We start from the raw sequence: 14,489 nt of genomic DNA, 5'->3' as shown, positions 1-14,489 counted from the left end.
AGAGACCCAAACATCAGCATTCCAGAAATTACTCCACAAAGATACACTCTATCCTGTCAGGTTTGGGACTTTTTTGGTCAGTTGGCATTACAAACTGTCTTGGTATATATCAACTAAATTGGATAAGACAGTCAAATTTTATGCTAATTACCTGAGCAGAAGTCAAGCATGTAATCTTCTTTCATAACACAGCACTTCTGCATAACTGGACAGAAACATTTAATGACAGGAAAAATCAGATACTCATCGACACACGAAGAGCTGGAAGAAGGGAAATGCTTGGCTAATGGGAAGAACACGTTACACAGCCATCCTACAGGACCAGAACCTTGTTCGGCTTGTTATTAGCTTCAATTCAAAGTGAAGAGAATTACAGGGCTGGTTCAAAATGACCAGATTTCTGTGCAACTCCTCTTCCTTTTGCAGAAAGCTCTCATCTATTTAGAATTAGCAGAAAAGACATGAAAAATACAAATGTAGTGGGCATCTTATACAGCATCTGTACACATGAGAAAGAATTATTAGCAATATTAATTTAAAGTCAGATCATCAAATTCAACAGCAGAGGACAATCAGGAAAATGCATCTCCTATGTAATAATACGTACTGTTACATTGTAAAACAAATGTGAAGAGGATTGAAGCAATTAAAAGTTTCATAAACTTTCTTCAAAAGTTGCAGATTGGCAGTGAAATGCAAAGAAACTAAAAGAACTTTAAAGTCGTGCAACTAAATAATATAAAACAAAGCTCCCAAAGAAGCTTGCATTTCTTGTCAGTAACATTCCTGTCTATCTGTTTTCCACCTGAAAATCTAATTAATCAAAGCAGAAATACTTCTTGAAACGTATCCTTTTGAAGACATTAACAGTGAAATAAAAACCGCAATAGGCATTTTATACAGTAGAAATTTTAAAACATTTATCACATGACATATTTTTTTCCTTTTATTTAGCACGGAATCATACAAGACTACGGAATAAAACTGATCCAATATAAATGAAACTGTAGTTTAAAAACAGAAATGTGATTTTTTTCATTCTGCTATAAAGCAATCCAGCTTTGATAAAGCAAGCTTCTCAGCAAGACGTAAAATCCCTTTCTTACCAAAAACTTAATCAGTGTTATTATGACCCATCAATTACCTCTCTGAGGTAATTAGAACAATATAATCCATGGGTGTTTTTAAGATGCAGAAAAGGTTGACTGATTTTTTAAACAACCAATAGCAGCACTGAGGCAAAAGGAGGGACCTGATACATGTACAAATGCACACATTTGTACTAGTGAAGGATTGCCATTTCCTTCTTGGAAAGTAAACCACGTGATTTGTGACTAACTACACAGACAACACTTTGAAGACAACATCTCAAGGACATATAGTAATGTTGACAACTTCAGCCACATGCAGCAGCTCCACCAGTCAGTAACTCCTTTCTACATCCAAAAAGACTTTATGTAAACTTAGCTCTTTTTTGACACTAGGAATGTGTAGAATTAAGGTTATCTTTCTTCATATTCTTCATTTCCTTCCACTATACCAAAGCCTTACTCCTTCTATTGCAGTTCAGACTAGATGAATTCCATAAGGTCCCTTCCAGTCTGAATTACTGAACTCCCTCTGCAACATCAGATGAAGCAGGAGTAAGCACAGTTCACTTCTTCAACCCATGTTGTGTCAGGACAACTCTGCACTCTGTGAAGTTTCCACAGTTTTACCTACAATCTCCCTTTTCAGCTTAAGGCTGCTACTAAGCCCACAAGAAACATTTTACACCTGTAAGAAGGTCTCTCACATACAACAAAGACATTTGTTTCTGCATCTTATTTTGGGCCTATTTCTCAGCTTTACATAGAATCTGCATAGACTACTAATTGTTTACTGAGGTTCACCAAGTTCATTTTTATCAGCATCCACTGATGTTTAGAGAAATACTATCAGGTAAAACTTACAAAGTCAGCAGATACCATTGTTTCCACTACAAACATGAAAATACCTTTATTCAGAAAGAAAGCTGCAACAGTCTCCAAGGTCCTACTGAAATTAATATAACTCTGCATGTGACATCCCTTGCAAGATAAGAAAAAACACTTAAGGATGAACCCAATAGTACAGCTGATGTCCAAATACACATGCCCATTTTTTAGGTTAAATTCACCGAATTACCTCAACAGCAATTAATACAACTGCCATAAACATAAAGCACTCTTTCCCTCTAGATCTGCATTCTCCCTGTTGTTCTGTCCCCTTCTCAACTCCACTCCGAGTCACAGACAGATTAGAAATCAGATCAGCCTAGAATTTGCAACAGTGACTTAGCCTCTTTGGACTAAAAATAAACGGGAGATGGAGCGACTGGAAAAAAAAAAAATCGATGCCAGTCAGCCCCAACATGCTCTATTTTACCATAGCAAGAACAAACAGTATCTGAAGTTTACAGGGCTTTGCTTCCCACAGCACGCTGCCAGTCGGCTCCTGCAACTCTGTCTTCAGGTCCACTCAAGAATACAGATATCCAAAACGCATACATTGAAGACTATGAACCCCTCAGTCTTGGAATAAAGATTTCTGGGAAAGCAACAAAGAGAAATAATCACCTGGCTTATTCTATGTAGCTCTGCAAAGCACTTACTACAACAACTCGGGCTCTAAGTGCCGCAGCAGGCAATCCTCAGGCAACCCGTGTGCTAAAATAATACCCTAAAGCAGGAGCAGCATGATTGGATTTCTACGTACATCTAAGGTCACCCAGGTCCTGCGTCTGGCCGGCTGCTCCCCGCCACCAGACACCTGTGCTGCTGCACGGGCTGCTCGCACAGCATGCTCATCTTGAGCGAGATAAATGCAGCAGATCCAGCCAGCCACAAACTTCCTGACTTCCTCCAGAATGGGCAGGTTTCATTTATTTTATTTTCTTTTTTCTCCAGAGCACAGAGGTTTTGATATTAATTTGAACTGGGAAGAAAGCTGGAGTCTGCTACGCAGAAACATCTAGTCAAATAAATACGTCATTAAGCTAACTAGCTACAGGATTGTCTAGCAGATGGATGACATCTTGGTTGCTAGTGGAACACTTTTCTATAGCCTTGTTTGAGGCAGACACATATGGCTCTCCGAAGTATTGATGCAAGCTCCCAGATGGACTAGATCACTGCTGACACCTTATTATAAACCCTAGAGATGAAAGAAGGGAGCACAGTTTTTGAATCACAACACAGGACTATGAAATATTCAGACCTCCTAAAAATAAAGTTTATGACAGGATCCTAATTTTTTTTTTTTTTGGTCACTGACAGAAACTACTTTCAGTCAGGAACATAAACAGGGGAAATGCTACACCGAGAATGATTACAAGCGTCTTGAGAAACTGTAAGGACCAGAAGATCCATAACATGAATGCATACCGTAACTATGGTTATACACAACTATTACAGCTCTGAGGCTGCAAAAAATTATCTGCTGTTCAGCTGTTACTGATAGCAAAGAGCTTCCACATGGAATTTCTTGGTTGGGCTGGAATGGGAAAGCAAAGAAGAGGAAGCCATTTAGACATTACAGCTGCATGACTTCCCTGAAATGTCTGCATCCTGAAGTACAAGAGAGGGAGAGAGAGATCTTCAGCTAAAGGAGTGCCAGGAAAACAATCAGAGACATCTGAGAAATCAGAGAACCTGTGGAAACAGCATCTGCTTTTTGATAAGGTGTCAGGAACACCTGAGAACATCACAAGTACACGAGAGGAAAAAAGCCATATTTTATTCATCCTCGTCAGAAGCAGGGGAAAAAAATATCCTTTTAACATTTTTACACTGTGAATAAAGACACGATCCTTTGCACCCAGGAAGTTTACTCTTTCCATTCACCCAAAAATGAGAATTCGTCATTCAGATACCTTATGTATTTTCTCCTGCCTCTAGAACCTGCTACACCATCTAACCCATGAAAGCTAGACTGTTGAGACTGCTACAACTCTGTGACAAAAATCCAAAAACAAATAGCTTGAATATTTAAAAACAAATCAACTCACTGAGACAGGGAATATGTGTGGAATTCTGTATTTTTCTGAGTCGGGGAGCAGCTTAATCTGCAAAAATCTATCTGCCTCTGCCACAGTGGCCTTAAACTTAACGACTTAGATGCGTCAACAAAAAGTACACCAAATAAGATATCACAACTCATTTGTCTCCACATTTATTGAAGAGACTCCTGTGTTTTCAGCATCTTCAACTACACCATCATTTTGATATACTGAAAACAAGAGCTGTTCCCAAATTTTTACTCACATAAGGAACAACTTCCAGGGAGCACTTTTGGCTTCAGGCTGGACAGTAAGTTCATGACATTTTTTTGTCTGTCTCTTTGCTTTTTTATAAGAGGAACACAACGATCCCTGTGTCAACTTACCAACTAGAATGTCTACAAGCAAAGAGAAAGGGTATCCTGTTCTTCTTAGAGAAAGAACTTAATTTCTACTACCATCACAGCACAGACCTCAACAGGAACATCAGGTTGTCTTAATTTTGTAATGGTAAAAAGGAATTTTCAGCTACATACAGTGCATCTGCATCTACTTCAATTGGGCAGTTCCTCTTCTCATGCAGTACAACAGTCCCTCTGAGAGACAAACTCAGCTGGACAGAAACAGAGTGAAAAAGAGAACTACCTTTATCTCAGAAAGATTCCCAGTTCCTTTTAACCCTTTAGGATACTAAAGCTTCAAAATGTTCTTTGCTTCGTATATGTCTTCCTATGTAAGGCATAGCAGAGTGCAACTTCCAACCCACTGTAGTCAAGGTTAATATGACAGAAAGCTAACGAAAGCCTTAAGACAACAAAGGATTTTGTACTCCTGAGGAACTTCCTCAGGTGAGCCACAGATTAAAAAGAACTGGCAAGACAGACATTAATCAACATCCCCAAAGGCACAGTGAAACACAGCTCAGCCTACAACCAGCCAGTTTCTGGGCTGCCAGATATTATTCAACGTTACTAATTTGTTTCAAAGAAAAACGAACTTAATCTCTCTGCATTTCCTAACAACCACTGAGTAGGAACTGATTTTTTTTTCTTAGTTTTACCACTTGGAGGGCTACCAGTTTCAATATAAAAATACGAAGGATCTCTGCAGGGCCCAAATCTGAGGTGGTCCCACAAGGTTTCCTCAGTCTTCGTCTCTGCAACAGACTTCTCACACAGCAAGTAAACCCCTCTCTTCCTGGAAATAGAGTTGTCTCTGGTCACAAAGTAGCATCCTTGGTATGGAGCAGAACTGGTGAAACCAGGCCTTCAGCCAAACTACAGGTTACTGGGGATCAGAGAGGCCATATCTTACTCTGGTTTCAATGAAAGTCTATCAAATCTAAAATATTTGCAATGAATCATCTCAAGCTCAGTGAACTGCCATTTCCGACTAAATTACGATCATTTGGCACTTTGCAATTAGCTCCAGCTAAGATGCCACTTCATAGCAGCATCATGAAAGCTGATCAATAATAAGCAACACTGACGAAAGTCAGGATAAATCAAGTACACAACAAAATGTTGAAGTTAAGGTAAAGTAAACATCTCAGTCAAGAGGCTTTCCTTCATACACAGATGGTTTCAGATCACTGTAATTCAAATTACATTCTGAATGACGTTCTCATTCAGATATAAAATGACCTTTGATTGATTCAAGCTAGAGATATAAGGCTGTTCTATATTCAACACAGCATTCACACACAGGTTTAACATACTTTAATAAATACATCTCGACTTGACACTTCAAGTGATTTCCTTTAGTGTCTCCACATAGATATGATTAAAGGTTTTTATCTCCAACCTCTAACAATACCCAGAGGAAAAGGGGGAATGGGAAAAGTCAAAGTCAGCTCCAGGTTGCATATTCAACTTGAGAGAACTCGTCATCTCAAATGACACTTTCAGCATACCATATGCATCTAACTACCCATAGAAGATACCTTTTTCTATTTCTTCTCATTCCTCCTGGTTTGTAAGATTTTTAGGTAACTTAAAAAAAAAAAAAAAAAGAAAAAGAAATATGAACTAGATGCTTCTGACTTAATTACTATGCATTACCAGCACTCATGAACACCAGCACAGTATTTCTTTATTGAAATTACCCTACTTGTCCAGCCACCACACATGAAAAAGACATTATTTGTAGCTTTCTGCTGTAGAAACAGTGCACAATACCAGCTGTTCTCATCAAAAGGCCATACACTAGAACAAAAGTGATTTTCACCTACAGCTGTGAGTTAAAAAGCTCATCTCTACACCTACTGCAGGTGACTTCGTCTTGCAGCTAGAGATTTTTATCTCCCTAATCCTCAGTGCATTAATGCCTACATTAAAAAGTGATAGCATCACTGTTATCAATCTAATAAGGCATTGTAAGAATAAAGATATTTGTAATTTGCTTTGATGAGAAAGCTTTGCCATAAGGTGCTAAGTAGAGCAGGTCAGATAAAGCACACATTTGACAAACACTGGCAGTATTTCTGTTCATCAACAGATGGTAGCTTTTAGGAGAAAATATTATTATTATAATCTACATGAAAGTAAGTACCAAATCATACCTGTGTTCAACACCTACAAGCTATTTCGATTGGAGAGATGGATCACTTTATACTAAATACAGGTAACTCACCATTTAAGACATTCAAAGTGAAAACCGAGCATTTTCAGAAAGATAATTTCTAGAAACTTGCTGGGTAGGTTATTAAAACAGTAAGAAGAAAGTGAAAGAGTCACAAATAAAGAAAACATCACTTCTGGAAATATTTATAGAACCCTCTCCTTTTCCACTTCCCATACAAGTTTGGTGAGGAGTTCTAATTAATGCAAACCTTTTGTAAAACAAAATATCTACACATCAACTGCACTGGCTAACAAACTAGCTTTTATATAACCACTATCTTTAATTTCAGAGCACTATATCTTATCTGCACATACTTTCTTTTACAAATGTTCCGCTTCATTTTGCTTAACACTAGTTAGGCAAAACCTAAAAAAAAAAAAAAAAAAAAAAGTCATCCATTAAGGTGAAATTAAAAAGAAGAACATAAGCTTATTAGGTAATTCACAGAAGGTGCCAGTTCAACAGCTATGGAAATTAGGTTATTTTTAAGTGATCATCACTTCATCTTCTCTCCCACACCTCCTGCTGTGTTCCCAGCTCTGACCCATAGGACAGAAGCCAGGCAACTGACTTTTGCCTTACAAAAATCCCAAGCAAACCACATCAGCAGACATCCAGCTGAAATCTTGTGTAATACAGGTCAAAACACCCTCTTAACATCACTTGCCACAGAAAACTACCAGTTAAGCAAAAGCAGAAAACAAAGCAACACTACTTACATGCAAAAGTTTGGTTAACAATTCTACACATAGTCAACTGCATATCACAGAATTGTTATGGTTGGAAGAGACCACTACAAAATCACCTAGTTCAACCATCAGCCCATCACCACCATGCACACCAATCCATGTCCCTCAGTGCCACATCCACACAAGAATATAGCATCCAACCAGAACCCTCCCAGGCACAAATTAAGGCCATTCCCACTAGTGAGGGAATAAACTTGTTGCTAGTTACACGGAAGAAGAGGCCAACCCCCACCCCACCACAACCTCCCTTCAGGTCATTCTTGAGAGTGGTAAGGTCTCCCCTGAGCCTCCTCTTATCCAGACTGAACAATCCCAGCTCTATCAGCTGCTCCTCATAAGATGTGTACTTCAGATCCTTCAAGAGCCCCACTGTCCTTCTCAGGGCACACTGCAGGGCCTCAATGACTTTCTGGTACTGAGGGACCAAAACTGAAAACAGGTACATCTCTACTAGATAGTAAACTAAAAAAAATTATATTAATTATTGCTTCAGGAGAAATTAACACCTAATGGGATGTTTAAAGGTGTTTACAAGTCCAAAGTAATAATGGCCTACTTTTAATTAACACAGTAAACATTTCACAAAAATGGAAGAGGTTCATTAAAGAACATCCTTGTATCTCAGCCACAGACTGCCCTCTCCTTTCCCTCTATGAAATGCAGAATAGGCTACAGGTGTGACAAACCAACAGGCTCAGTTACACGACATTAAAAGGGAACTAAGAAAGAATCATGCATTTCTCCTTCTCACAATCCCTGAAATCAAGATGAGCTGAAGCTACGACTAAAAAACAGGGCTGTCTGAAGATGCTTGCAAGTACTGGACACAAAAAGTAAAAATCAAAGTGTGGCAGCCTTATACTGGCCTATGCTGGGTATTAATAAGCAGTGAGTCAACTCTTGAATTCTGAGTAAAAACAGGATTTACACAGAAAACACCTTTCCAGCCTTCTTCTCATGCTGAAGAGAGTTCAGAAGTGACTTTATTAAGCACTAACACATGTACTAATAGAATTTTATACTATTGTCTGCAATCATTACTAAAATATATTCAGTGGTCAAAGATTATGGCAGAATCATTCCAACCTCAAGATGTTTATCGGACAATTATTCATTATTCAAGAGTGCTTCTTTCCTACAAGTCTTACATCTTTATAGACAACTTCAGAATACATGAACAGAACGATACACTGAATGAAAATCCTCAAACTTGTCTTGCGTAGGCAACAGCAAGTTCAATACTGTGCATAAGTTTTCAGGAGCAGACTCATTGCCAGGTTGTTCTTAACTAAAATGCATAACATAGGAAAAAAAATCAAGAGCACTTAGAAATGCAAACGCAGTGAAGACACTTGCCCAACACATCCCATTCTCTCATGCAGCACTTGAGCACTGGGGGCTTTTCTAGGAGATACCATGCTACCTTTTCACACTAATCCTAAATGTTAGTTGAAAAACAAAAGAACAATGTTGGCCGCACTCACCACTGGTTTTCCCTGCCTTACAGACACCAAGTAGTCAACGTCAACACAAGTAAAACTCTCTAACACTTTACTCAGAGATTTCCATATGACTCCCAGATTATTCCACACAACTGTCCCTGTTCCACTGGTCCTGTCCAAACACAAACCCTGGTACACATTATGATTCCAGTGCACAAAATTCCTCACAAGATGAACAGTTTTCCAAAATTGCACAACTTAAACTTTACTGAAAAGCAAGCAACAAGCACACACGTTTCTGAATTCAGTTACAAGCAAAAAAAAAACCTCTATATTAGAGTTAAAATAATCATTTTAGATACGAAATTTCAATTAGGCCTACTAATCTATCTCCTTATAAACTGCTTATAGATGCCTATCTACTCAAAGAATGACTATATATGGCTACTGCTTTTCTTGCTGAGCAAGAGACTAAAACGTTAGAAAAATGCTGAAAATGTTGATGTTTTAAATGGCTCATATAACATTCAGTTTGGAATATAACAGCTCTACTTAATCAGTTTCAACCTTTAGGACTAAGCATTTGACTCAGTGCAAAATGATACATAACGTTTCTACTGCCACTCTAATGGAAAATGCCTCAGCACTTTTTTTTCCCTTTTCTTTTAAGAGTTATCAACCCATCATACCAGAAGATCCATGCACTTCTGCTTAACATGGAGCAAAACCTCAGCAGTCACATGGGGCAGAAGCCCACCACCGGTTTACACTGTGCAGCACTGCTCTGGCAGCACCACTTCATCCATCCCTCACCACCCACCCTCATCAGACTTCCTGTGGGGATGCTGGGCAATGCCAATCTGCACCATCCCCCAGGATAATATGGTTTTCAGTTTTAAACATAACAAATTGCAAACCTCATCCTCTTTTGGTCCTCTCCTTGAAAGCGAAATCCCCTCGCCCATAAACCACTTCCACAATGAAACAGTTTCCCAAGACTGCACGGCTGCCTCAAACGTGGAACATCCAAACTCCTGCACCCAGCACGTTTCCAAAATCCAGCAGAAAAGATTTCCAACCAGTTCATCTGTGAAAGGCGTACATTAAAAATAACAGTGGGTGTGGATGTGCTGCTTTCCCAGCCCTCTCCCCACTGCACGCACTTCCACCCCCAACTTCTTTGCTGGTTTTCATGCAGATTTTGTGCCAGACACTTGGCATTCTCATTAAGTGGTGTCTGGCAAGCTGCCTAAGTTTTAGTGGGTTCTGGGAATGCCAATATATTAACCAGAGGACTGTCTGCATGCCCTAAAGAGATTTTATTCAGGAAAAGTCAACCATTTGGCACAAAGAATGCTTCATTCAAATCTAGGAAAGCTCTCTACTGGCACAAAGAAGAGAAATTGCATTTAAGTTGTTCCTAATTTCTGTCTCCTATCTGAAAGAAGAGTTTGACGGAGAGCAAGATCGCTTAAAAGGTCAGAGCGCTGTCTGTAATAGGATTTTAGGGAAAAGAAAGGCAGATACGAGCAGCACAGACCCAGCATAACATCAAGAAAACGATTCACTTTCATTCCACTCTCTCTTGTGAGCAAAATAATCTTAATCAGGAAGATTGAATTTACCTACTATTATGCTGAGCAATAATGAATGGTGAGACGGGTACTTGCAAATCTCCACTGCTTTCAGGAAGAAAAAGCATTTAGCACAACGCACCTACATTTAGCATCTTCCAAATATGCTAAATCAAGGCATATGTTACTGAAATGCATACATTAAATAAATATAGATGATGAATACAGAGACATTTTGTCAGCATGGAGAACAGAAAGCACTGTGATGCAGCCATCGCTCTTCTCAACCTGCAGGCTTCCTTCCCACTGCAGACTCCTCTCAGTTGCTATCACTCAACTGGCAGTCTCAGAAGTAAGCACATAAAACTCTGCTCTGAAATAAATAACAGAACTTGTATTTTTCTTTCAAATAGAAGGTTCAGAAGAATGAGAAGGAAAAAAAAAAAGGTCAACAGCTTTTCTTCACCAGAATATTCTGCTTATGCAGCACACAGGAAAAGTTGAAGGACACCGACAAACGTGTCATTACTTTGTACTGAGACTGTTTCTGCAGCCTTAGATACCAAGAGAATACCATTAATTTCAAGAAGTTATTCAGCTAATCGAGTACTCTGCTTATCATTTAGACACTGCTACCCATTTTTACAAAGAAATTATTTTAAACTGACACTGACTTCAAACCCATCATTTTGATTTGTGCAGAGATTTGCTGGTTTCCTTACAGCAGCTCCAAAATATCACGATATAACGAATGACTGATCAGCACCAGACAGTTAACAAGAAATCAAATGAAATCAGCTCAGTTTAAATGTTTTAGTGTACATATTAGAAGTCTGGCAAAAATAAGATGATGTTTGGTGGGAAAGAAATTTTTAGCTATCTGGGCTGCCTTTGCTTAGACACCAACCTTCCAGGCAAGACGGCTATCCTTAAAAATAGCTGTCAACTGAGAAAAGAAAATGTGCACGTATGAATCATTTCACTACGGGGTTGGATTCCCAGCAACCGATGCACCACTGTTCTGGCATCGCTGCCTGTGCCGAGCAGCTGATACTAGCTTGGTGCCATTGAAGAATTTCACGGTTACCACAGAACCAATCTGCAAAGAAATTCATCTCCAAACTCCTAGAAGTATCTGTATTCCCTCTCTGGCAATTCATGTGCAAGGAGCTGCTTTAAACTGTTCGGAACTGCAGGCAGAAAGATAACTTTTCCAAGGGCGCTCAGAAGTTGAACCCAAGAACCATTCCTTCTGACATGAGAACTGGTGGGCAGGCACATGCTTCTGAATGCTTCATTTCACTCAAAATTAATTCAATTCAATATAACCTCTAGGATACTTCTTTTTTAATTTAAATAAAAATGTACTTCTTTTCTGGCACATCATAATCTGAAAGGGCTCTCATTGACTTCAGACAGCATCACTTAAGCACAAGCAGTTCGTGCTGGCAGGGCAGCAGCTGGCACAGAAGGTGCTATAGGGAAGTAGGGAACAAAGAAAACTAAATTTTGGACAAGAAAATGAGATGGAAAACTCCTATCTCCACCCCCCCACCCCCAGAAAAAATAAATAAACCACGAAACAAGGCCCGGTACTCCTAGTGAATGGAGAACTAACTTCACAGGTCTCAGCTTGAGGGTCCTACGCAGAAAAACAGCATTTTATCTACTTAAAGCCCATCATCAGACAGGTTAGCTCTGAAATGTTTTGTCTGGCTACTGGTTGGCAGTCTGCATCTTGCTAAGTTTAGTCCCCATGTGCCTCAGTCCTGAATCCCCGTTTCTTCCTATTTCTGCAACTTGCACTGAGGGCTGAGTTCCAGCTCCACCAGGCAGAACTGCCCAGTGCCCATAACGTTTCAATTAACACAAAGCACCACTCTGAAATATCTGGTCTCACTCTGTTAACCCATCCTATGTTACACGTTTATCATCGTTTCGGCCTGCACAGAAATCTTAACTTGGTGGTGAATACCAATATGACTCACACGTGTGCTGCAACAGCCTCTGGATATCAAAGAATCAGAATTAAATATGCTGACAAAAAATGCAGAATATTTGAAAAGGTGAGTTTTCCTTTCAGTATGTAACTGTGTGGACTTGACACATTCCAACCCAACCCGTCCTGGCTCTGCTCACCCCGTGTATCACATTAACCAAATGCCTGGTGCCAGAACATCAGCACAGGTGCTCAGAGCACCACTGCTATCTCAGCAAACGTGGACAAGAGGCTGTGAACGTAGGTGTGAGAGGACCTCCCCTTTGTTTTACAGCCACGAAGCTGCGATATTATTACATTCTCATTAGCGGGAGCAGACGCGTGCACAGCACACGCAGTTATTCATCCACACCCAACAGCATGCAGACATCACTTAACAATTTTGGACTGTTGCACACAGAGCGTTTCTCTGAGCCCTCACCCCAGCCATGAAGGCAGGGCAGCAGCTCTGCACACAGCAGTGCCCGAAAGCCAAAGGCGCTCCGCAGAAGAGTGCGTGGCCATCCTCACACAGCATCCACATCCTTACCTCACCTGAGCCTTCCTCGAAGCAGAACCTCTCCTTTTCGGGGCCCTCGCAGGCGAGGTGCTGCACGTGCTTCCCCACGTACCTGACGCACAAGTTTCTGCGCGCCAGAGCAGGTGAACTCTTGAGGTTTCCTTCCTGGCAGCCTCCCACGGCACCGAGTGCTATTTGCAGCAGCACGAGAAACCTCTCCCCTGACCGCTGCCCTCCTGCACCAAAGCAACCACGCTAAAGCACCACACCGAGTCCTCACCGCTTTACGCGTTGAGATGATACACCTCCCACGCAAAAACAACAATAATTAAAACAATCTTAAAAGTTATTTCTGCATTTCGCCCGCTTCTCCTCCCGAGCCGCAGAGCCCCGCACGGGGGCACATCTCGCCCCGCATCCCGGCTCCCATCGGGAACCTTAGGGATGCGCGCACCCGACGCTTACGACGGAGGCGGATTTCGGAACTACGTTTCCGCGGCTAAACTTTAACCGAGCCCCCGAAAGGGAAGGCATAAAAGAGGTGAAAAGCGGAGCAAAGCGGCACGATGACACACGGCTCACCGCCGCCCGCCCCGCTCCCCTCCCGTGAAAGTTATCCGCCGGCACCTGGCCGCTCCCCGCCCGCCCCCAGCCGAGCCCCGCGTCCCCCACCCGCTACCTGTCAGCAACACCGAGCATCTGGGGGGGCTTCCCCAGCCGCTCCCCGCTCCCGGGGCCCCGCGGCACTTTCCGCCCGCACTCACCTCCCCCCGGCCCCCGCCCGGGGCCGGCCTCCCGCGGGGCGCCGCGCCGCCTCCCTCCCTGCGCGCAGGCTGCGGCCGCGGCTGCCTCCAACTCATCCCAGCCCCGCCGCCGCCGCCGCCTCCTTCTCCTCCTCCTCCCCCCGCCCTGCCCGCTCCGCTGGCTGCCGCCTGTCTGCGGCGAGTCTGGCTCTGGCGGCCGGGCGCGGGGCCGCCGGCGCGGAGGAGGAGGGAGAAGGGAGGGAGGCGGGCGGGGAGGAGGAGGAGGAAGCGGGGGAGGGGCGGCCGCGCTCCCTCCCTCTCGCCTTCTCTCCCCGCGGCGCGGTCCGCGGCTCACAGCGCCCCCTGGCGGCCGGATGTGCGCGCACCTCCCCGCAGCTGCCGGCCCCGGGGGGGGGATGCTGAGGGCTGCCTCCTTCCTCCGAGTCCTGCGTGACACGGGGAAACTGAAGGGCGGGCAGAACGAGACATTTCGTGACATTAAACGAAAAAAAAAAAAAAATGTCGCGGGACAGGAAAACCCAATTCACAGGCTGAACAAGGTTACATGCCTACACCTGGTCCACTGCTCCCGCGCCCAGCAGTCCTGCTCTCCGCCCCGATCTGCCTTCCCTGTCTCATCAGCAGACAGTCCTGGGATTAGGTCTGCTATTGGGGCTGGCCATCTCAGCTATGCCAAGCCTGGCAGCAACACACGTAACAGCTGCAGGTTGAGAGAAGTGTAAATGCCCAAAAACTGATGCACAGCCTTTGCCCAGGACAAAAATATATTTTTCCATACATCGCTATTTCTACCAACTCTTAGGGCTGACCTCCATTCTCATT

At 42.4% G+C, this 14,489-nt stretch overlaps 1 protein-coding gene across 3 annotated transcripts in view; it reads right to left on the bottom strand.

Moving 5' to 3' along the window:
- Positions 1–13,769, bottom strand: part of LDLRAD4 (low density lipoprotein receptor class A domain containing 4) — a 260,237-nt gene extending 246,468 nt beyond the window's left edge. For 2 of the 3 annotated variants that reach the window (XM_065752501.1, XM_065752504.1), the window contains exon 1: positions 13,668–13,765. The gene's annotated coding sequence lies outside the window, so the exon portion shown is untranslated. Of the gene's footprint in view, positions 1–13,667 lie in introns of all 3 variants that reach the window. The other variant, XM_065752502.1, reaches the window with a different exon arrangement.
- Between the last annotated feature and the right edge of the window lie 720 nt (positions 13,770–14,489).

Source organism: Cyrtonyx montezumae, unplaced genomic scaffold (genome assembly GCF_038088225.1).
Source record: "Cyrtonyx montezumae isolate F1298 unplaced genomic scaffold, pur_monq_1.0 scaffold_8, whole genome shotgun sequence".
NCBI classification, from domain to species: Eukaryota; Metazoa; Chordata; class Aves; order Galliformes; family Odontophoridae; genus Cyrtonyx; species Cyrtonyx montezumae.
Note: the sequence above shows the minus strand (reverse complement) of the source record. Positions and strands in the feature narration are given on the sequence as shown.